We start from the raw sequence: 24,511 nt of genomic DNA on the forward strand, positions 1-24,511 counted from the left end.
TAAGTGTAGTAGAAAGTCTCAACATTCACTGTCTTGATGGGAATAGAGAAGCATTTGTTTGAAAGGGTGTCTGGCAATTCCTGGGATAGGATATGGTTTAACTATCTATATGGTGATAGGGGTTTGGATGACTGACCTTATGTCAGCCAAACCTATCATGGTATGCTTAAGACTTGCTTCAGTTTGATATATGGCCCCTTCTAACCTTAAGGGAAAAATAAAAGCTGTAAGCCAGGGATGGTATGATGACTCTGTCAGAACAGTGTTTATCACACAAGTGTGAGGATTTTTAAAGCCTGCAATACCCATGGGCAAAGACACACACAAAGGATAGAAAGATGGCTCAGGGCATAAAGAGTACTTGTTGGCTGCTCCAGAGGACCTGAGTTTTGAGTTCAACACAGCACCTACATCAGGCTGCTCACAACTGCTTGTAACTCTCTGGGAGATCTGGCTCACTTCTCTTGACTACCACAAGAACCTGAAAGCACACACACACACACACACACACACACACACACACACACACACACTTTCTTAATAGCCAAACTTGGAGGATGAATATCTGTAATCCAGCAATGGGAGACAAAGGCAAGAGGAATTCCTGGAGCAGCTAGCCTGTTAGTCTAGCTGATTAAATGATCTCTTAGGAGACCCTGTCTTAAAACATAAGGTGGACAGCTACTGGGGGAAGACCCAAGACATCAATCCCTGACTGCCACCCACAAGTGCTATAAGTCTAAAACGAACATGAAATATTTAGTGGGAAAGGAATCAGTGTAACTCACCTTGAAATTTATTTAAACGTTATTAGAAAGCTCTATAATACAAATATTCAAAACTACAAAAATAGTGAGTAAATGGGATTGCTATAAAACTGCCTTCTTGGGGCTAGAAAGATGGCTCAGCGGTTAAGAGCACTGACAGTTCTTCCAGAGGACCTAGGTATGATTCCCAGCACCCACATGGCAGCTTACAACAGTCAATAACTCTACATCCAGGGGATCTTACACCCTTGCAAAACGCCAATGCACATAAAGTAAAAATAAATAAATCATTAAAAAATAAACTTCCTCCTTCCATGTGCTAGCTTTTTCAGGGTTTTAGCTTTAGATTTTTCAACAGTGTGAGAGGGAAAGCAAATTATAGTCCAAATAAACACCCAGAAGTCAAGGCTGAGTGCTTAACACCCATGCAGGAGCCTTTCCACACTTAGAAACACACGATTTCCAGAAATTACATAGCTTTTTTTCTAATTGATTGCATTAAGCCATAAATCATTACAGTAGTGCTGGAAATAAGGAAACTCGGATTGTGTGAAAATAAATTATCATCCATTACCTCGGACATTGTTCCAGTGGGATGGAAACACCAGCCACCTAATTGGCCAGCACTTGACATTGCCTTAATTCCCACTGCAGGCCCACGGGCAGCTCTACTAACCCTGCTTCACTCATGTGCAAAATGGGGCACAAATTGCTTGAGTCTCAAGCAAATTAGAAACAAGTCTTTCTCGAAGTCTTATTTAATATTTCATGTAAATTTAAATTCCAACTTGGTAATGTGATTGAATATTATTGGAAACAAGTATTACATGGTAAGTTCCTTTATGGTCAAGACATAGAAATGTCCTATAGGTTTTCTTGGTTTAATTTATGACTTTACATATTTCATCAGATGCAAGGATCATGGCAAAAACTAGTTAGCAGAAAGAAGCCAATGCACAACACAAGTAAGTGTTGATTTCCACTGAAATGTCTCTTCAAATGACCGATGGAGTGAAGAAAACTCTAAGTTGCCATAAGTTGCCAAAAATAGCATGGCACTGAATTTGCCAGAAGGAAACTGAGTGGACCAGGGTGTGGCTTGGATGTCATCTTAGCAGAGCTATTGAAAAAGGACTCAGCCCTGTTCTAGGCAAAACAAGCTGTGGCCTTGCTCCAGAGGAGCCCAGGGAGTCATCACTGAGCAGCTGGCCTTCGGGCAGTGGTCAGATTCCCACGGTGTGAGTCCAGGAAACAAATCAAACTCTGGCATGCTGAAGAACAAAACTGTGCTCTTAAGGAAACCAAGGTGCAGAGGGTGGCTATCTCTACCACGTCTGTTTTGTTCACCTGTCTTCCTTCTTCAGAGAGGACTGGTGTACCAACGAGAGTCCGTATTTCCATGTAGGGCCTTAGAAAGCTGAAAAAAAATGTATACAGTTCCTTTTAAGAGTATCTAGTATAGTACCGTGTTTATTTTGAATTTTTTGATTGCTAAAAAGCAAAGGACAGCTGCTGAGAGACGTGGAATTGAAAGAGGGACTGTGGAAGTAAACCAGCCTAGAGATTTAAGAATGCCTTGACTTTAAAAAGTCAAATGGATTTGCCAAATGAAAATCAAAAATGCTTTGGAGAAGTAGATTTGCATTTGTTTCCACAGAAAACAAGAGGCTGGGGATTCATTCTAGGTTGATAAGGATCTGGTTTGATCAAGGGAGACCTCCTGAATCTTGACAGATATCAGCAAAGGTTATAACTGGTCTTCCCAGGACTTAGTCATTATCTAAAATTTTTATCAAGGACTCCTGGGGATGTCTTCACCCACAGTCAACAGGAAGTAGTATGAAAAGAACTGCACCCACATTCCCAAGAGCTAAGGCGGGTAAGGGTGCTCTTTGGGTCATGGATATTTGTTATAATTTAGGGGAATATAGGACAAAAAAAAGACAACTAGTAATTTCAGATATTTTGCATTGGCATGGATTTTGGTATATTGGTACAAATTCATCAATTTTGTAACACTGTATGTTCTTGTTTGTTTTATTTTTTTAATTTTTATTTTTTCCTTTTTTTTGTATGTTCTTGTTTAAAGGACAGTATATTGATACAAACTTAAGATAACTTTTGTTACAACACACTGTTTCTATCCTGTTTAAAGGATTTTATATATTGATACAAATTTAAGGTCAATTTTGTTTTGTATATTTCTACTCTTGTTTAAGATATTATATTTATACAACTCCTTTAAAAATTTAAAGTATGGAGTCTGATTTGATCCCATGTGATCAAACCAGACTCTCTGAATGTGGCTGACAATGAGGGCTGACTGAGAAGCCAAGGACAATGGCACTGGGTTTGTGGGAGCCTAGTCTGTTTGGATGTTCACCTTTCTAGACCTGGATGGAGGGGGGAGGACCTTGGAGTTCCCACAAGGCAGGGACTGCTCTTTGGACTAGAGAAGGAGGGGGACTAGAGAAAGAGGGGAGTGGGGGGAGGGGAGGGAAATGGGAGGAGGTAAAAATTTTTAATAAAAAATTTATAGTTAAATACAAATTAATAGTCATCTATAATAGTCAAATTTATAGTCATATTAATTATGTTTTCTAGATATGCAGAGACATATTTCAGATGGATAGGTAATCTTCAGACTTCAAAGACCTACATAATATGGCATTTAAAATATTCTAAGAACTTAAACTTTTCTTAAGACACATCTGCTCCTAGCAGCATCAATTACTTCAAAAGGATGATGGTCATCTAAGAAGCACCTTAATGGAGTTTGCTTTCAATGTGACAAGGCTAGCCATTTGGGCAAGAAACTGCTCTTACATGCACTGATTGACAATATACTGTATAAACTGGACTTGCAGGAAAAATGACTGCTGAACTTATCAAAACAAGGTGAGACAGTCCTTCAGGGTTCCTGATTCAGAGTCTGTCATTCTGCAAGACACAGAAGAAAATGACTGGAAAATCACCAATATAGGTGAGACAATCTTTTCAAATTTCCCGCTTCACTGAGAAATCTGCCAGACACTGTAGACCTATAGGCTGAAGATGGATGCCCCAACATTAAAGAAGAACTTAGGGTGACTGTGAAGGCAGTCAGATATCTTTGTCATTTCTAGAGTTTTGGAAGTTACAATCTACTTCCTGTTTACTTAGAGAGCAAAGTTGGGATTCCAGATGACTCTCTAGAATTCTGAAACTGAATTCTGGGCAGGTTGAAAATAGAAAGGCAGACCATAGCATCTCTTTGTTACCACTAGTGAGTACAGTCTGTAGATGGAGATGGAACATTCTCTGAGGGAAGGAGAGATACTAATATCCTCAGCTCCCCACCTGGACACAGCTTGACTTTTTTCTTTCCTAGTTGTGAATAAGCAGGTATAAAACCTTAGGCTGAGAAGTGTTCGATCACAGGGACCAGGATCTCAAAGATGAAGGTCTGCTCACACCATCTATGCTGACGGCTCTTCATACATTAAGCCTTGGCCTCTGAAGAGATGGATATAAGAACAATCAGATTGGTACTTTGGGTTCTGGGCCTACCTAGTGAACAAAAGAGCTATGACCAACATCCGTGTCAAGCTGCATCTGCTGTGACCGTATATCCAGAAGGGCATGATATTGGTTTTCTTTCTTAAACATCACTTTTCCCCTCCTCACTATGTTCTCACCCTAGGTGGGTCCAGACCATGATGGTAGCCATGACTCTTTTAGTACATCAAATGGAAGCTTCCTGAAGATAAACCTGCCATATCTAAGCCTTGAGCAGAGATGGCCAAGTCACTGTGCTTCATTATGTGTGGTCATTGACAGGGAATTCTGGGAAGGCTTCCAACCCAAATGCCTGAGGACTGAGCTTCTAAGACATGAACTTTGATTTTAATCTACAGTTCTGCTGTAAGCCATTTATAACCCAGCTCTAGACACGAACCTTCTCTCTGACTCTAGAAATCAATTCTTGACACTTAGCAAATTGAATTCTGCAGCACATGGCCTCCTGTGTCCTCCTCCCGCATAGCACAATGCTGCTAAAGTTCATTCAGATGCTGACACTTTGCTTGGTCCCTAAGGTCAATCAGACATGCAAGTAACTCGCCCTCATCCCACCACATATCCAACAAGTAGCTTTGACAAAGAACTTTTAGCAAGTGGCATATCCTGTAGTGTGAGAGAGAGGGCCTGAAAAGCTGGCCACATCCTGAGTTGGAGTTTTCTTCTACATTGTTCCAACGTGAGCCTGCGACCTCAGAGTTGAGGGATCCTCTGAGGACAATTGCCACTATGGCAGAACCTTTGACTTGTTACTTAAAGCAAGCAACAGCACTTACTCTTCCCTTGCCATTCGAGTCTGGAGTGGAAGAAGCCAAAGTTAAGACAAGCACTCAGGGTAGTCCAAACCCCTTCTAGGGTGTACCCCAGAGAGCTCAACTCAGGGTTTAGATCCTTCATGCTCTCATCACCACCATTGACCCCACTCTAAGTCTGAAGCAGAGCAGAAAGAGCCCGGCGATGCCTGGTTCTGACAATGACTTGCTTTAGTCTGCTGTAGACAGTTCTCTGAGAGACGGAGAATAGCTACTTGATCCCAGTCTAGGCCTAGCCAGAGCTTTCTTTTCAGGGTGGATTCTGCTAAGGAGGTTACACTATTTTTTTTCTCATTACTATAACTATATAACTTGATGATAAGCAGTGTAAAGGGTTTTATTTGGCTTCTGATGTAAGGAGAATACAGTCTGTCATGGCAGGAAAAGCAGGGCATTGAGAGAAACCCACCAGTGGTAGCTAAAGCATGAGACTGCACACTTGTTCACATCCCCATGGACTAGGAAGCAGGAAAAGGGCAGAAACCTGCCTCTTGAGCTAAAGATTCCCTCTTTCTAAGAGTTCCAAAATGGTGGGACCAAGTAATCACACACATGATGCTGTTGGACACTTCCTATCCAAACCATAACAGAAACCGAAGGGGGAAGGTAACTGGCTACGCTGCATGATTGAAGCTCCAGAGTGCAAGTCTGAAAATCCAGAGATATGCTGGTCCTCGTGGTAGCTCTACGGAGGTCGGGGGGAACTCTGCTGACTTTAAAACAGTGAGTTTTCTCTTCCAGTGTGCCTGGACCAAAGTCTTTGGATTCAAGAACTTGGGAAACAAAATTCTCCACCCAACTTGCAAGGACCCAAATGGGTCCCATCTCTATGCGAGGGTCATCATCAGACAGATGACTGGGGAGGAAGGTCAGTAAAGCTCTGGGGAGACAAGAACAGACTGCTATCCAGAGGCTCCGTGGATGATCCAAGAGCTTCTCTCTATCCAGATGCGACTTTTAGGGCACCGTCTCCAGAATTCCAGAATTGCCTCTTGGAAGGACACATAATCAGACATCATCCGGGAGCTGTAATTGGACAGCCAATGTCAGGTCATAGGTTCCTCCTCAGAATCAGAACTTCTGTAGTAGGGTGAATGAATTGACACTGGTATGAGCCGCTCTGTGCTGGTGATCTGAGACTTCGGTCTGCTCACTTGTCCTGCAAGACAGAGAAGACATGCTAGATCCTTTGGTCATGTTGAGGCTTCAGACTTATTTTTCTTTATGACCTTGAATTTGGTGCCTCCAATCATTTCTAATAGAAGTCGGGGGGGGTGGAGAAAATGCCAGGAAGAGAAGTTGGGGGGGGGGGGGGAAATGCCAGGAAGAGAGAACATGCCTGCGGTTTCTTGCCTTCATCCCATCTGCTTTCTGACAGATTCCATTGTGCAGATGTGTGTGCAGGGAGGGAAGGCAGCTGTGGTAATAGAGTATTCAATGATATCCCATTGACTTCAAACCCGTTTCAAGAAATCATTAATTTTAAGTTATTCCTACTCAATAGTTGTAAGCAAGGCTGTAAGAACTCCTATTTACTTCAAATGCGTACTCTATAAAAAGAACAGAAAAGGATGAAAATAATTTGCCCTGAGTGCTTCAATCTTTTATCCCCCGCCCCCATAGAACATAAAACAGCTTAGAAGTGCCCGCCCCAGCTGTAGCAGACACATCTTACCTCTTCACTGGCCGTGCTTTTCCTGTTTGTCTCCCGCTATACAATAAGAATTTGTGTGGTGAGGCAGAATCTGCCTGGAGAAGAGCCACATCAGTTCAAAGATGAGGAGACAGATGGATGCCTATGAGCATAGGGCTGGGACCTGAATATGTCCTAGGAGGTAAAACTGACCCCAGTAGGAAATTAGCCACATCTTTGGAGTACTGCTGGTTCATCTTAATCTTTTTTATCAAAATCTTTCTCACTTTATGCATCCATCACAGTTCCTTCTCTCTCCTCTCCTCCCTCTTTCTCTACCTCCCATCCACTCCCCATCCACTCCTCAGGGTAAGGTTTCCCATGGAGCATGAACAAAGTCTGGTACATCATTTTGAGGCAGGACCAAGGCCCTTCCCGCTATATTTAGGCTGAGCAAGGTATCCCCGCAAAGAGAATGGGCTCCAAAAAGGCAGTTCAAACACTAGGGGACCTTTGTTTAGAAGCACAATAACCTTGAATAAACTAGAAACAAGTCCCAAACTCTCTGACCTTTGGCCTCTTTGGGCCTCCACAATTCCTTCCTTTTTATTAATTTTAATAAAGCCTATGCTTCTGCAACAGGATAGATGATTGCATCTACCTTGGGATGAACTCTTTTTCATTTCCAAGTCTTTCTTGTCTTCAGAACATGCATTCTCATTTATGCAAGTCCATGCCTGAGGTGCCTGGGAAGGGGATCAAAGCCCATCCTTGACTTCTGTAAACAAAGGGTTGAGGGAGAAAGTACTGGGCTCTACATCTTCAAGACTGGATTTCTGTCAAGAGAGTTCATTACCAATTAGCTAATGATGAACAAGCAGATAATACTTTTTTTGCTATGCATACTTCAATGGCTAATCTCCTTACTAAAGGAATGGAGAATCACCAGGGTTCAGAATGCCCACTTGGGAATTGGTCTAGAGTATTTAGCGGTATCAAACTCTAAATTTGTCTTACAAAACTCTAAATTTGTCTTATCAAGTATATAAAATTTAAGAATTCATTGCTAGTGTCAAACTTTTCCTAAACAAGTTCTGATCATTAACACCTTATAGTGAACTAAAACATTAACCAGTCAATACTGTAACACCACTTAACAAATCTTGATTCTCTTAAATCCATTTTAACCAAACATAAGATTTTTGTAATGGGTAAAAGAGTCCAAATACAATTCTGCTTTTAAGCAACTGTCCCAATCTCTGAGCAGCAGAAAAAAACCCTTAGGCTACCCTCCTCTTAACCTGAAGAGGGCTTTCAGTACTTTTTTTCTGAGGGGAAAATTGAGATCTCCGTTCTCGGGCTCTCTTAACATTTCATCAGCAGACTGAATACCTCTTTGGCTATCTGAATTTTGTGTTTCTAGTCTAGCTCCAAAGTAAACAGAACTCAGACTGTAGCATGTTGTGATTATCGTGGCCAGCAGCTCCGCTCCTCCTCCTCCTCCTCGCCTCCCAACCTCCCAGCTCCAATGTGTCTTTTTCCTCTACCAGCCTCCCAAGTCTGGGACACCCAAAACCCTTCTGTTGCTGAACACCATTTCCCCATTGTTATCCAATTACAATATCCTACTAAGTACTTTACCCAAGCTCGGTACCCCCTCTGTCTCTCCAGAGCCTTAGGGGACTTAAGCCTATCATCTCTGACCTAACAAAAAAGCTACTACACCCCTATACTTGCTGTTTAAAAACCTAACGGAACCTATTGCCCGGTGCAAGACCTCTGGCTCATTAACTCCACAGTGGTCTCTTTGTCCTGTTACACACTTCTTACACACTTCTTACACACTTCTTTCCACTATTCCTCCAGGAGCCTTCCACTTCTCAGTTCTAGTCTCAAGGATGCTTTTTTTTTTCTTTCTCTCAGCTCTCAATCTCAAAACATCTTTGTCTTCACCTGGACTGACCCTGACACTCACCTCTCCACACAACTCACCTGGACTGTCCTTCCCCAGGGATTCCAGGACAGCCCACACCTGTTTGGTCAGGCTTTAGCTTCTGATCTGCTCTCACTGTCTCTCCCTAAGTCTAAACTCATACAGTATGTCGATGATATTTTACTTTGTAGTATTGGAGATCAGCAAAACTGATACCGCCGCTCTTTTAAATTTCCTGTCCAAAAAGGGCTATAGAATCTCACGTTCTAAGGCTGTACTGCCCACCACTCAGGTCAGTTACTTGGGATTAACTATTACCCCAACCCAAAAAGCTATTTCCCTAGGCAGAAAAAAGCTAATTCAGTCCCTTGCAGTTCCTTCCACAAAAGATTTTATCATTCCTGGATCCCCTCTTTTTCTCTCTTCACCTGCACCTTTTACGAGGCAGCTCTCGGCTCTCTGCATGAGCCCCTTCTCCATCCCGTTACTAAACCCTTCCAGAGACTCCAGCGAGCCCTTATCCTGGCCCCAGCTCTTCATCTCCCAGATTTAACTCGTCCCTTCTCCTCTATATCACAGAGAAGGAGGGATATGCCCTTGGGTCCTAGGATATCAGCTGGGACCTTCCTTTGCACCTGTAGCGTACCTATCAAAAAAGCTGGACCTCACCACTCAGGGCTGGGAACCCTGCATATATGCTTTAGTGGCCACTGAGCTTCTGATTTGTGAGTCAAAGAAACTAGACTTTGGGTCATGCACCACTGTCTTCTCCCACCAAATCTGTCCCATTTCTTAACTTACAAAGGCTTACAAACCTTACCCCCTTCCCGAGTTCTTTCCCTCCAGGTGGCACTAGTAGATGTCACACTCAGTGTGTCACACTCACTGGGCTGCCTTCCCCTAAATATCTCAAATCTCCTACCTCAACCTTACATTATTTCCCATCTCATTCCTATACAGAAACCTTAGAGGATCTGCTGCCCCACGCCTCACATATACAGGAGAGAAAACTGTTCCAGGCCACCTATACCTGGTACACAGATAGCAGCTCCTTTTTATGTGAAGGAAGCCATAGAGCAGGCTATGCCATAGTAACAGATACTGGAGCGGTAGAGAGGCACTCCTGCCCATACCACTAATCAGAGGGCTGAGTTAATAGCCCTTAGCCATGCCTTCCAGTTAGCAAAGGGACAATCCTTAAAGGTTTACACAGACTCCAAATATGCCTTACATATCCTTCTGTCCCACGCACCTATCTGGAAGGAGCGTGGGCATCTTATGACAAAAGGAGGATCTACAACTAACTCAGGTTATATTATGGGCCTGTTAAAGGCCTCCTATTCCCAAAAGCTATAGGAATTATTTACTGTCGGTCTCATCAGATCTACAGTTCCATTATTTCCAAGGGAAATAACTGGGCTGACCAAGCAACTAGACTAGTAGCATTCCAGAGCCCAAACCTACCTCAATCACCTCAGGATGTTCATATGGTACAGCCCACATTTTCACAGACACTCCCTGACACCCGGTAAATTCTGTCCTACCTAGATCAGCTCTTTCATTCTAATAGCAAAGCTCTGATTTATTTTGTCAAGGCTCACCTCTAACCCACTCCTGAGGATTTAGAGTTCTTAAAAGCTATCACTGCCTTTTGTAAAATCTGTCAAAAGTGAGATCCCAAGACTCAATATCATAGCTTCCCTTTTCCCACCCACCAGGCCAGGGGCTCCTGTCCAGGAACTGACAGGTCGCTGGATTTTACTCCTATGCCCACAGTCAGAATTAAATATCTCCTGGTTTTGATGGACACCATGTCTGGGTGGATTGAAGCATTTCCCGCCACTAACAAGAGGGCCCAGACAGTCTCTGATCTTTTCCGAGAAATCATCTCCCGGTTGGGAATCCCAACCTCTCTTCAGTCGGATAATGGCCCAGGGGTTACTTCCCAGGTTTCTCAAACTTTGTCTAAGGCTCTTAACATTCCCTAGCATTTTCCTATCCCATATCACCCTCAGTCTTCAGGGAAGGTAGAACGAACTAACCGTTCCTTAAATGTTCTTGTTAAGATGTCACAGGAGCTTCACCTCGACTGGGAAAAACTTTTGCCTCTGGCCGTTCTTAGGCATAGGGCTCTCCCCCAAAGCTCCCTTCTCATCTTGCCCTTTGAATTCACGTATGGGTGGCCAGTTTTAACTCCCAGCCTCTCACATAAAACCTCTCCCCTTCCTGACCACCTGCTTACTCCGCGGTTATCCCATCTTCACTCCCTATTATGGGATTTTACTGACTACTCATTACCTCAACCATGTGCTAATTCACGCCCACCACTGATTAAAATAGGGGATCAGGTACTATTCTCTCCCCAGACCAATGCCTCTCACTCCTTTCCCTTAAATGGCAGGGCCCCTTTAAAGTAATTCTTGTAACTCCCACAACTGCCAAGTTTGAGGGACTTCCTCATTGGATTCACCTTAAACCTTTTACTTTTCCAACTCAATATACCCCCTCATATACAGTAACCCAAACAGGGCCCTGTTCCCTTAAGTTCCAGAGGGCACCAAGATCAGTCACTCTCTCCAGTTCCAGAAAAATAAAAGTCCCATCCCCCATTCTTACTCAACTCTCCTGTGCCAAAAAAAAAAACTCCATATACTCTCCCTCTTCCTCTTTCTCCTATCTGCTTTACCAACTTCTCTATCTCCAATGTCATGCTTAAATTTCCAGTTAACCACTCATCTGTTATTACAGGGACCATCATTAAACATAGAGCCAGAGGTACAAGGACTGTCAAAAGCCCAGATGGCAAGAAACAATAACGAGTTTGCAGCCCCAAACTCCAAAAACTCTCAAAACAGACTTTAACATAACAGGTTTATCAGTGATTCCGGTGTCTCCCAGATGTTAAGGTGATACCATGATGCTAAAGGAAAAGAAGTGCCTTAAGATTCACTTCAGGTAAAATATTAAAGGGTCTAATAATTTCCCTTTCCAAAAATTCCCGATTCTTTTCCTCCCCTCTTCCCACCATCTTCCATTCCAACACTATATCATCATAATCAAAGCTTTTAATATGTCTAAAATTTATTTCTTTTCAAACATTTTTTATTAACTCCAGGAAGCCAATTGGACCGACTTAAATGAATCAGACTCTCCAAGAATAAGTATCATTTAATTCTTCCCTTATCATTCCTGGTTTCAGGAACCCCTAGGAAATTTCCTCCTAAACATCCCCCAAAAGAACCCCCCCCATCTTCCATCTTGGGACTCTTTCCTTAATCACCGGAATCTAAAATTTTTTTCCAGACATAATTCTCTGCCTTTCCAGCATCTTGCAAGTTCCAAGCTGCCAGCCAGTCAGTTCCACAGAGCCCAGAAAAACACAATCAGCCACCCCAGAACATGGGCAAGCATCTCAACTCCCTGACGCCCACAAAATCGGCAAAAAGCAGTCTCTAGAGGCCTAACAACACCCACAAAATCACCATGAAGCAGTCATGAGAGACCTTATGATGCCCCATTCCCACCCATTAAAAGACCTCAAAATCCCCAAATGTTTATAATAAACAGAAGGGTGGGATGTAATTATTCAGCGGCACATAAGGCTGTACTTCTGGGTTCTAGAGCCATACATGTGTAGACAAGCCCTCAGGAGTGCCTCAGTGTTAAAGGGCCCTGAATGACCCACATGCATGCGTGTGTGGTTACATCTACATATGACTAAGCTAAGCCCTTGCACACATGCGTGAGCCCCGTCATCTGTGTATGACATAGCCATGTAAACCCCCCTGTGCACATGAGCTAGACAACTTTTAAAAAGCTGGATGTGACATCTTTCTCTCTCTCTCTGCACACCGATTGCCCAGGCCTGTACACGCCCCCTCTAATAAACTCCTAAGCGGGTTTGTTGCGTGTTTTGTGGTTCCTTCTCACTCACGCCAGGTAAATTTTAAGCATCCTTTAAGGATCTTTTGCTACCGTTTTAGGGAAAATGAAGGAATGTAGTTGTGTAAACTGCAGCAATGGGTCAGCTGGAAAAAGATTATTAATCTGGCCTTGAAATTGAGCAAATGCAATTGCCCAAGAATCACTATTTTGAAATAAACATTCAATTCGTTGCTTAGTGTAAGGAACACTGATTATAAGCCGGTTCTTTGCCAAAATATCTCCTAGATTCTGTCCTGCTCTCCTGTGCTAAGTAAGCTACTGCATCAAAATGAGGGTTTAATGCCTTAACTGGTGATATAAGAAGGTGCATCCATAAGAGTGGCCCATTTTTCCATAAAACCACTGTAAAAGCAAGTTTTGTGAGTAATATACATGCTTACCAAGGTTGGTTGTAATTTATATAATGTACCTTCTGTTTTTGTATAGCATGCTCTACCTGGGAGGGCACTTGTCTGGCAGCTTCTGAAAACTGTCTATTGGAATTTGGATCACCGTCTTCTTTAAGGATTTTAGAGGCTTGAGGTTTCCTGTGGAATATCTTAAATAAGGTCTCAGCCATTGGGTGTCTCCCAACAACTTTCGGAAGTCATTTAGAGTCTTTAAACCATCCTTTATAATTTCTAATTTTTGAAGCTTAATTTCTTTGGGGCATAACATATGACCTAAAGACTGGAAAGATGGGTGCCTCTGCACTTCCTCTGGAGCAATAACTGTCCTGCATGGCTAAGGCTCCGTTGTAGTAGTCCATATATCTCAAGTAAAATTCTTCATCTCTACGGGCAAGCAGGATGTCATCCATATAATGGACAATATAAGCCTGTGGAAATTGATCTCTGACACTTTGTATAGCCTGAGCTATAAACTGACAAGGTTGCACTGTTTCCTGAAATAAGATGCTCCATTGCTATCTCTTTATTGGCTCTCTGAAATTAACTGAGGGGATACTGAAAGCAAACCTTTGGCAATCTTGCGGTGCCAAAGGAATGGTATAAAAACCATCTTAAGTCTAAAATGATTTTTATGGGTGCCTTTTGGTATAGCTGTAGAGAAGGCAGCCCTGGTTGTAATGCTCCCATCAGTTGCGTGGTTTTGTATTAACTTCCCTTAAATCCTAAATTAGTCTTCACTTTCCTAAATTCTTTTTCATTCAAACTGCAAGTCTGCCTTAATTTGCTCATTTACATTTTCAGAGACCCCTGTCTGGGTCTGAAGCTGCAGTTCCCCGAAGCTTTATTTTTCAGCTTGGCTTGTCAGCCTTAGAAACTGGGATCTGTGCTTTAAGCTGGGCCGTGTAGCAGGTCACAAGCCATGCTCCCTCTGCCACTTGACCATTCTGCCTAGGTACTTGGCACCAGGCAGTCAGTCCCTCATTGCCTGCTCTGCCTGGGCCCATCACAGGTCACGTTCAGTGGTCCTGCTACAGACTATGACCCAGCTGGCAAATTTAGCTCAGGATCTCGGGTGTCCACCATCACAGCAGCTTTGAGACTGGGCAGATATAGACATAACAATTTTTACTATCCTTGCCTCTTTTATTATATCTTGTAATCTCAATTAGTTTGCAGTTTGGGGGATACAGTTTACAATGTCGGAGAAGGCCAGTCATGTGGAGCAGCTCCATGGAAGTGGGTCCACGAGGATCACATGACAGCGGACCAGGGAGACGAGAGCAAACAAAGTAAGAAGGATGGCTGGACTGTAAACCTCAAAGACCATTTCCTCCACTAAGGCTCCACTTCCTAAAGGTTCCACAGCTTCCTAACACAAATGTCATCAGCTGTGAACCAAACTACACCATAATCCAAAAGCTACTGTGGCATTATAGTAATGCTTAAAATTATACTGGTATTATGTTAATTCTCCAGATTAATAATTGTATATATGCTTTAGTTTCTATAGAAAAGCTGCTCACAAAAAAATGTTTAAATATACAGGCACGGGAGATTCTTTTGGAATCTTATTGAATCTACTCAGTTTTTCATGACTTACCTGAAATTCAATTTTGTGCTTTTTTTTTTTTTACATTTGAGGGTTAAGCAAGTAATCACTGCTAAAATTGTTGAAGCCCATTAGCACTTGACTATGAAAAGAAATACCTCCCTAACTCAATTAGCAACCTCTGGGTAGGAAATTGCCAAAGTGAAATCTTTAATTTCTCACTTATATTATACATAGTATTTTAATTGCTTTCTAATGATTCACATCTTTGGGTATTTAATATTTTCATGACTTAATCATCAGGACCTAAGGAACACATTGAAACTGGACATGGTGGCACATACCTGTAACCCCAACACTTTAGATACAGGAGGATTACATTTACAGGGCTATCTGTGGTTACATAGAGTCCAAGGCTAGCATGAGCTTATATATATGAGACCTTAACTGAAACCACAGCACACTGAGAAAAACAGACCAAAATCAGGCCAACTCTCACCTTGCCATGCATTAACAGAAAATAAACCCTTATAAGAGTTTGTACAACTTGCATACATTTTTTGTGCTGAATCCAAAGCTTTTAGCTCTTGATTTTAAGCCCATACTCAATTCTGGCCTGATTGCTGTATAAGAGAATTTATCACCTTTAATGAAAAATTGAATTAGGAATAAATAGAATTACGGATATAAATTAAATCCTGCCTTGACATTTCTGCAGAGTACATTTTGCTCTGAGGTACTGATTAAACCATAAATTACTAGTTTTTCTGAGTGAACAATTAAGAAATTAATAATATTTATCAAATACTCAACTTGGCCATGACACAAACATATTCTAAAAGGAAACTCTAAAATAAGCACCTGGCAAAGTTGGCAATGGAAACTTCATGTCTCCAATTAAGTGTGATAAACAATTATTGAGATGATGTCTTTCCAAACAATTACTCTCAAAACTTCACGAATGCTGAGGACTAATTTCACCCAAGTATCTCTGTACATTTCAGGATGGATCAAAATATGCACCATGTTTATAAGATGGAATGAGAAATTCGGGCCATGTCATCAGCTGTTCTGCTTCAACCTTTCTTCCAAAAGGCTATGGGGAAGCTCCAAGCCATGGCCTGCTACCAGCTCATCCACGATTCCAGAGAGTGGCAATCCTTACCCCCGGTTTTTATGCCGTCACATCTCCCCAGAAAAGACCATGTACATTGGACCAAGTCTCCCCAGTCCAATTGGCTATCGAACCAAATTCCCACAACAGCATATCAATAGTTACATGGACCCAGTAACTATTGGTATTTCAATTATATTTTAATAAAGACTTCCTGAAGATCTGAGAGTAAAACAATCCCACTGGTCAACCTTACAGACCTTTATGGTGACACACACCTTTAATCCCAGTAGCCACACCAGTTGCCATAGAAACTGGGAGGTGCACACATTTAATCCCAGCTTTAGGGAGGAAATAGCTCTCAACACACAATCTCATTCTGAGATTCCAGGAGGCAGGATCATCATTTCAGACTGAGGTCAAGGTAAGAACCAGTAGCTGGCTGGTTTTGCTTTTCAGATCTTCAGGCTGAACCCCAGTTTCTGACCCTGAGCTTTATTAATTGTGATTCACCAAATTAAAGTTTTTAATTTTAAGGTATTGATCACATGAGTTTATAAAGACCTTTTAAGGTACATGTGCCAGTATGCTTCAGTGTTTAAGATACATCTTAAATATCAGTGAATATAGTTGTCTCAGTAGCTTCTCAGCATGAGTTCCCTACAGCCATTATACATAATGGATACAGTCATATTTATTGACACATGACTTTTCTGTGTCTTCTTGTGTCCTTGGTGTCCCCAAATCCTTACCTTATCTGTGCATGATTTCCCTCTCACCTCCCCAATGTCATCCCATACTCTTCTTCCTCACATCCACATGCCTTGGAAACACTGGGACTTCCAATGCCTCTTTCCATAACCCCGGGACATTTGTTCATACTCTTGCTCTGCCTAAATGTTCTAGACTCTGTGTAACATACTGGAGCATTTAAGTAAAAGCACATGGAAAAAAATGCATAGAGAAAATGGGATTGGGGCCTGTGGAGATAGCTCAATCAGTTCAATACCCAGAACCTATGTCTTTAAAAAAAAAAAAAGCCAAGCAATGCATGCTTATAATCCTCAAGTTAGGGACGCAAAGACAGGAGGATCCCTGGTACTTCCTGACTAGCCACCTTAACTTATTTGGCAAGCTCCAGTCCAGCAAGAAATCCTGTCTCAAAATTCTACAGGTGAAAAAGAAAAAAAAATTCTAAAGGTGTCTGACACCCAGCGTTTTTCACTCTCCTCTATATGCACATGCATGCGCTTGCGTCTGAAAGCATGTACACATACACAGAAAAATTAGATGAGTTTTTAGAGGGAGATGTGGCTTGAGTGTGTCCGACGGTGGAGCTCTTTCCTAGCATGAGCCAGGCCCCGGATCCCATCATGGAATGAGGAAGATATTTGTTTTTCAATATGGTCGTGCTTGCCACTCTATGGAAACTTATTAAATTACTTTGCAGCTTCATGACAGTTAATTTGAAGGTCTAGAGGAAATTATCTGCAATTTGGCAGATTTTCCTATCTAGCGAAGCAGATGCTTTACTCTTGAAGTGTGTAAAATGGAGTAACCCAATATGAAGGAGGAATTTTCACCAACCCAGTTACTGTTAGAAACCTTTGTATCCGCAGCTTTACACGTTGCTGGGGAAATGTTCTATAAGCAAACTTTACTTCATGAACCACCTTGAGAAACATTGTCTTTCTTAAATGGTAAACTGTATCATCTATGACACAGCTCACAGGCATCTTGGTTTTCTGTGTTTGCATTCAGGTTAAAGTATAGAACATAAACGTGTGTGTGTGTGTGTGTGTGTGTGTGTGTGTGTGTGTGTACACCTGCATGTGCCTCTCTAATATTTCCCCCAGCACCGACTCAAGAATACACGGAAGTGAGCAGACTGATTTCCTTAATTTTTTTTTCCTTAATTTTCTTAATCGTCTTTTCCTTTTTTTTAGATGAGGTCTCTCACTATGCTCAAAGATGCCAAGCAGGCTAGGCTGGCTAGTGAGAGCTGGGATTTGCCTGTCTGCATCCTTGGTGGTGGCATTACACATGCACACCACCTTGTCTGGCTGTTTCAACCCAGGGACTGAGTTAGACTCAGGCCCTTGTGCGCAAATAGCACTTTACCACCTGAGCTATTTCCGTGAGACTGATTTCCTTAACCTGTAAACTACAGAGCTTGTTAAATGTTTACTGAACTGTAGTGAGGCATAAAACAGACAATACACATAATACTGAAGATTACACTTTGACGTGGAAAATTAGAAAATCTGAAAGTTCTAATGACTAAATTTTAACCTCTCAAACCCCCAGACTATTTGAGGTTTCTGTGACATGAGGATACAACCAGACATCAATCTGGATGGGCGGATGGGTGGGTGGAGAATATTCATAGTTTCATTCATTTCTTTCATTTCCTTTTTGAGACCTGATGTCACTATGTTGCTCAAGCTGGAATTGAACTGACAATGTATCCCAGGCTTGCTTCAGACTTAAAGTCCTCTTGCCTCAGCTCCTCCAGTGCTGAGATAAGCATATGTTTAGCTGGCTGGGACTGTGTCTGGCTGGGACTGCTTAACCTGAAGTGTGCATCCCACACACCACAGATACAGACACTTCAGGACATGGACAGTGTCTTTGCAAGGTGGCTGTTTATATCAGGTCTTTGTTCCAGAGATACTTGCAGTAACACCGCATAGTTATATTTAGTTTTCAACACCATGCACACTATAGGTCAATAACCTCTATCTGAAGCTCCCTCTGTGGACTATTCATCGTGATGGAGGAAGAGCAGAGGAAGCTGAACTGAGCAAATGCTCTTAGATTTGAACTTTGGAATATTAACTCTGGCCTCAGCCTTCAGTTCTGTAATCCTGGGAATGTACTTCTGGTCATCATTTTCATTTCTTGAAATCAATTTTGGTGTGGGAAAGTCTTCCCATTCTGTGCTTTTCTGAGTTTTGCAAAGGATGTGTGAAGAGGTCTTGCGTTTCATCACAATTTGAGCATCATTCCAAGGACACTCGCAACATGTTGTGTCAAGAAAGTCTATGACCGAGTCTTGTGTGTCACCTCTCAAAGTGCACTGGTCACAGTGTTTGTTACAGTTGGCTTGATAGTTACATCAGAGATTGTGTTCTTTAGATGCAGGCGTGTTCTACTTACTTATTAAACATGGGAGGATGTTATATAATCTGTATGTCTCTACAGAAATTCTCTCGTTCTTTAAACACATCAACCTCATTGTCTATCTTTGGGTTTCCTACTTTACCAAACTCAAATCCAGGAAGTAGCCTAACGACTACATTTTCAAAAGTCTGCAGCATCCAGGATACTTCTCATGGGAGTATTCCTCTTACTCAAGATCCACAACCCTTTGCCAGGGACAAGCATTGATGGCCACACACTCAAGACGGAAGGTGATTTCCTACATAGGGAACTTTGATAAGGAAACCCGTGCCAATCTCCTCCCCATCTTTTTAACTTGGTCCCTTGTTTGCTCTAATAGCTGTTAATCTTGTCATTATCTGGAATGGTCGCTTGTACAACCTTAAAATGTTTGTCACCTGCACCAGTTGTTTTTGAGAAGGGGTATGGAATCTTCCACAGGTCTCAGGAGTAGATAGATGGGATTAGGAGGGTGGGTTTTCTTTCCAAGGGTAACTCTGGGTTTTGGATCAAGAATTGAGTTGTGTCTGGTTTGGGAATGGGAGTATGCTGTCCGTGTGCATGCAAAGCCAATCTCAGCCTTGAGAAATGAATTCAAGAGCTAAGACCTATTAGCATGGTGGCAGTGAGGGTGATCAAGATAATCAGAAGGAGCTGGAGTCATGGAGGCTGGAGAGATTTGAAAGACAGTGTTTTTAAGTAGGCCTAACCTACGTGCTAGTCTGGGAGGGATGGTGAATCAGGAGAAGGCTTTGGTGTGGGCAGAGGAAGGCTTAGGTAGGGTGAGCCCCAACATGGAAAAGATTTCTATTCCACAGGAAGTAAGCCAGCCACTATGCGTAGATCTAATATAATAAGGGGTACTCCAAGAAAAACTGGCCCAGAACAAGGGTGCCTCAGAACATCCTGATGAGTCACACTTGATGAGTCACTGCTGGTCGGTTTGGCTGGAGTGTCTTCTGAAGAATGTCATATCCTTTACTGATTCAGAGGAGTATTTTGTCTGAGAGAATCGTCTAGACTCTCCCAGCACAGGAATTTTGTCGCAGGAAGTTAGATTACACACAGAGGGGGGGCAATAAATAGCTGCTTAAGAAACTTCTAGATCCCAAGATAATTTGGCTTTGGACTTGTAACATTTTGATACTCTACAATCACTGAAGTGTTCATCAACCTTAGCTACTTAATGCAGGTGCAGCTCTTGTTGGGAGCCTTCAGTTCACAGCACCTCTGTTGGCTAAGCATCACATGTTATATGGAGGTATAACATACAAACATGTACAGTTTATAACTGTATAAACAGAGGTGATGACGTGACTGTTTCACGGTGTGGTGAAGACAAGGGTTTTCATCACATATCTGAAAGCCAGAGGCATCTGGAAGAATTCAGAGCAGAAAGAGAAAGACTGAGCATGCATGGCCAGCAGACTGGACCTAGACAGGTCTGTGAGACCTGTGAGAGAGGACAATAGTGAGGGTTTGAGAATACAGAAAACAGCGAGAGAAGCAGAAGCAGAACAGAGCAGAGAGAGTGCGCATGTGGAGGACAGCAGGATTATAAGGAAAGGAGTAGCTGGGAGAAGAGAAGATGGAGGGGGTTTACTGTAGGGGAGGAAGTGAGAAGGGCTTTGAGATGTGTGGCAGGGACTCCTGACACTGCAGGAGCCTGGTGCCACAGGTAGCTATGTGCTCCTTCTGTCAGAGTCTGGTAGAGGCTTCATAAGTTCCTGAAGAATGCTGTCTTTGGTCTAACCACCAGAAATCCTCCTAAAGTCCAGATTGGGCCCGTTTCTGGATATTTAAACTGCCTTTTGGAGTTTGGGGAGATGGAGTTTCCTTTGGACCTGACAGAGGCCAACTATTCTATGTCCCTTTTTGCTATAAGCTCCTTCCTATAATCTGGTTAAAAGGGAAGCTGACTGGGTAGGAAGGCAATCTTTAGGAGAGCGGCAGCAGCTGGTAACACCACTGAGGAAGAAACCCTTAGGTAATAGCAAAACTACTATTTGCCATTATGACTCAGACCTGATATTTTTATCTTGTCCTCAGTACTTGGCACACCACTTACATAATGACATAATGTGAGCATTGTATTTAAAGTTAGAAAAATGAACAGCACGGTGTGGATGAAGTAAAGGCTTCTTTACACTGTATTCATTCAAGGGCTAGTTTTATCTCAGAATACTGACTTTTGACCTTAGGAATGTTAATGGCCCTCCATTAGACTCAACTTCCTTATACCTAGGCTATCTATGTTTTAAATTTCCTAATACTATTTTACAGCATAATTTAATCTTTTAGTTGTGTTCTTGTTTGTCTGTCCCATTTTTGGATCAATTCTTCGGGCAAATCTTATCACATAAAAATTATTTCCTTTTATTTTTAATTCTTACCAAAACACTCCTTTGTTTTCTATATTTTGTTTTTCAAGAGAGCGTTTCTCTGTGTAGTCATGGCTGGCCTAGCACTCACTCTATAGGCCAGCCTGGCCTCAAACACAGATCTGCCTGCCTCTGTCTCCTGAGCACTGGGATTAAAGGTTTGCGCCATCATTGCCCAGCTTAAAAACACATTTCATGTGTATGAGTTTATATCCTTATTAAATGATTCCCTCTGTGTAGAAGTAACCAGGCTAGCTGAAAGGACAAAACAATTATATTTATTTTAAGGGGAAAAACTCAGGAAGCAGGAAATGAGAAGTCCAAGTTCTGTTATATCCCACAGGAATTGCCCAGGGAGAGCACACCTGAGCAGTGAACACGGTTCTCCCCTAGGTCCTAGTGAAGCCACACCTCTTAAAGGTAATCGGCTAACAAGGTTCCCCATCACCTGTCTTTTTTAAAATCCTTGAAAAATAAATATAATGAAATTTGATCACATCCACCACTATTTGCCCTCTCCACCTTACTCAAGATTTCTCCCCAACACACCCTCTCCCATGTCTTCTCTCTTAACAACCCACTAGGTCCAATTAGTGCATGTGCATGGGGCCATCCACTGTCTTATTTTTTTTTTACAAAATCTTTTTATTTTGAATAAAAGAATTATATTTTAAATGGAAGTCTGGTAAGTGGTGGCTGAAATCAGGAAAGCATATGCAACATGTTCCAAATAGCTAACAGTCGCAAACACAGGCAAAACATCTGTAGGCCCAGAGTTTAAGTCCATGTAGAAGAGGAAATGTATTTATACCATAATGAGGCACATCAGCATCACTGGTAACCCTCCAAAGAGCCTTTATGTGTCTTTAAATGAGTGGACCAGTCTTTTGTAATTTTCAAGCTATATAAAGTATCTCTTTACATAGACCTAACTGTCCCGGAAGTCAATATATATATATATATATATATATATATAGAGAGAGAGAGAGAGAGAGAGAGAGAGAGAGAGAGAGACCTCTACCTGCCTGCCTCTATCTCCCAAGTGCTAGAAGTAAAGGTGTATGCCACCATGACCAGCATGCTGGGTTTTTAATGACTATTTTTTCCAAATTTTAAAATTGTATCTTATCTTGGCTTGGCAAAAATAAGAACCCTGAGAAAAATCTGTTTTTAGCAACTGAAAGTCATCTTGGGTGAGACCGATGGTTCATTGGTTTAAAGCTTTTGTAAAGGACCCAAGTTTGACTCCAGCACGCACACAGTGGCTCACAACCATCTGTAACTCTGGTTACAGGGAATCCAACACCCTCTCTGACCTCCACAGGTGCAAGGTACACATACATACATGCAGGAAAAATGGTCATATATATAAAAATTAAGATTTTTATTTTTTGAAAATGTGTATATAGGCATACACCTTAAGTGCATATCTATACTCTTGCATACACCTGAAAATTAAGCAAATCCCAAGAGTAGCACTCGATAACTTTAAAAAGATGTTTAAATGAAGTGGACACAAATTTTGTTACTCAGTTTTTCTTAGGACATAAAAACAGTTACCTGAAAACAATTACCACAAACACATCCTAGCCCACCAGAAGATGGATTATAGTTATGAACAATGTAATAAGAAACTCAAAAACCCCTAACACCATCACATTTATTTAGCATTCCATCAGTAGAAACAAGTTACCCTAAATCTAAAGAGCACTGAGCTCAACCCAGACCTTGAGAAGGGGACCCAATGAAGACAAAATTCTAGAAAGTCGAGTTTGCTACAGAGCTTTTCAGGTCAGTTCTTCAGAAGCAGCTCTGTCGCAGAGAGGGAGGCAGGAACAAAAAGATGAATTTGATGAGAGTGCTCAAGTGTGTAAGTGGGTGAGTGTCTCCATGGAGACAGCCAAAGCGTTGAAGATGGCTCCCCTGAGGAGACAGCAACATCGGTAAGCTGGAGACGGTGCTGCAAGCCCTAGAGAAACCATCTGGGCCTCTTCACATTCAACTGAAGCCAGTTTCCAGAATGTTTCCCAGGGGCAATGGGGAGCAGAGCTTGCAAATTGTAACCGGCCCTAAACCAGCTGTGAGGAAGATGGGGACCTGCCACCCTAGAGAACCCTGGAACCTGGGGTCTGTGGACTATCCACACAGAAAGTCTCGCCGGAAAGGAAAGCCACGGGTGAATGCTGTCAGCCGTGTATTTGGCTGTCTCCGTCCCACCACACACAAAAATGCCCACCGCCAACACTGCTGTCAACTGTGATGAAACGTATATGCACACAGACAGGAATGCCACGTCCTTAAAACCCTACCACTTGGCAGTACTGTGTGTATGAGCCTAGAGATCATTATACTCAGTGACGTGAAATCTTAGAAGCATAAGCATGCATGTGGTGTAAGGAAAACCTAAGTTGTCAAAGCAAGGGAGAGCAGTAGGCATCAGAAGATGAGGGGGTCAGTTATACAAGATAAGTAAGTTCCAGAAAGCTAACTTTGGCATGGGGATTCTAATAAACACCGTGTAGTTTGCTTGGGAATCTGTTAAGAGGTGGCCAAGTTTTAAGTATAATGAAGGAAGTGTGTGAGACGATAAATGTGTTAATTAGCTTCATGATGGCAATGTATATTTATAAAACCATGTGGTTTCAGTGGCGTGTGTGTGCCTGTTTCCCAAGCATGATCCAATAAAATTGAGCCCAAGTTAGCATGCAGCCATCATTGAGTCTGTTTGGGAAGCCATGTTTTGGTACTACTAATTTTAAAAACTGTCAAGGGTTTTGTTACTGGCCCTTTAGGATCTATGATGATTTCCAGATGTGTCCAGCAGAGCCAGCTAGACCATGACTAGAGACCTGCAGGCTCTTTGAACCCAGGCATTTACCTTCTCACAGAGGTAAGTACAACGTGGCAGTAAACGCTACTGAGTCTAGTTTTAATCTCCACATGTATTAACTCTGGGTTTGGCATTTGGGTTCTGTCTTGAAGTTACTGCTTGCTAGTGGCACCAACGCCCAAGTGCCAACACTGGCCATCACGGCAAACAGGTGGATGTTTAGTGAAGGTCTCATCTGTGGCTTGATAGAGGGTAGTTTGGCGCTGTAGTCTTTCTGGGCATCTTCTTTGGAGTTTGTGAGTAATTTTGTGCTAACCAGGACAGGACAGTGAGCAACCCCTGTGCTGTGTGGGCCACTGGGTGTTTTCATTTGCCCCTGAATCATGGCTGGCATTGCAAACTGGAACCTTCACTTTCTTCCTATCAATGGCCATGACT

General features: G+C 42.3%; 1 protein-coding gene across 1 annotated transcript in view; it reads right to left on the reverse strand.

The window, feature by feature from the left end:
- Positions 1-3,301: 3,301 nt before the first annotated feature.
- Kcnk9 (potassium two pore domain channel subfamily K member 9) overlaps positions 3,302-24,511 on the reverse strand; it is a 74,345-nt gene continuing 53,135 nt past the window's right edge. The window contains exon 3 of the mRNA XM_085678903.2: positions 3,302-6,296. The gene's annotated coding sequence lies outside the window, so the exon portion shown is untranslated. The remainder of the gene's footprint in view (positions 6,297-24,511) is intronic.

The sequence above is a fragment of the Myodes glareolus genome, chromosome 19 (genome assembly GCF_982192425.1).
Source record: "Myodes glareolus chromosome 19, mMyoGla1.1, whole genome shotgun sequence".
Taxonomy (NCBI): domain Eukaryota; kingdom Metazoa; phylum Chordata; class Mammalia; order Rodentia; family Cricetidae; genus Myodes; species Myodes glareolus.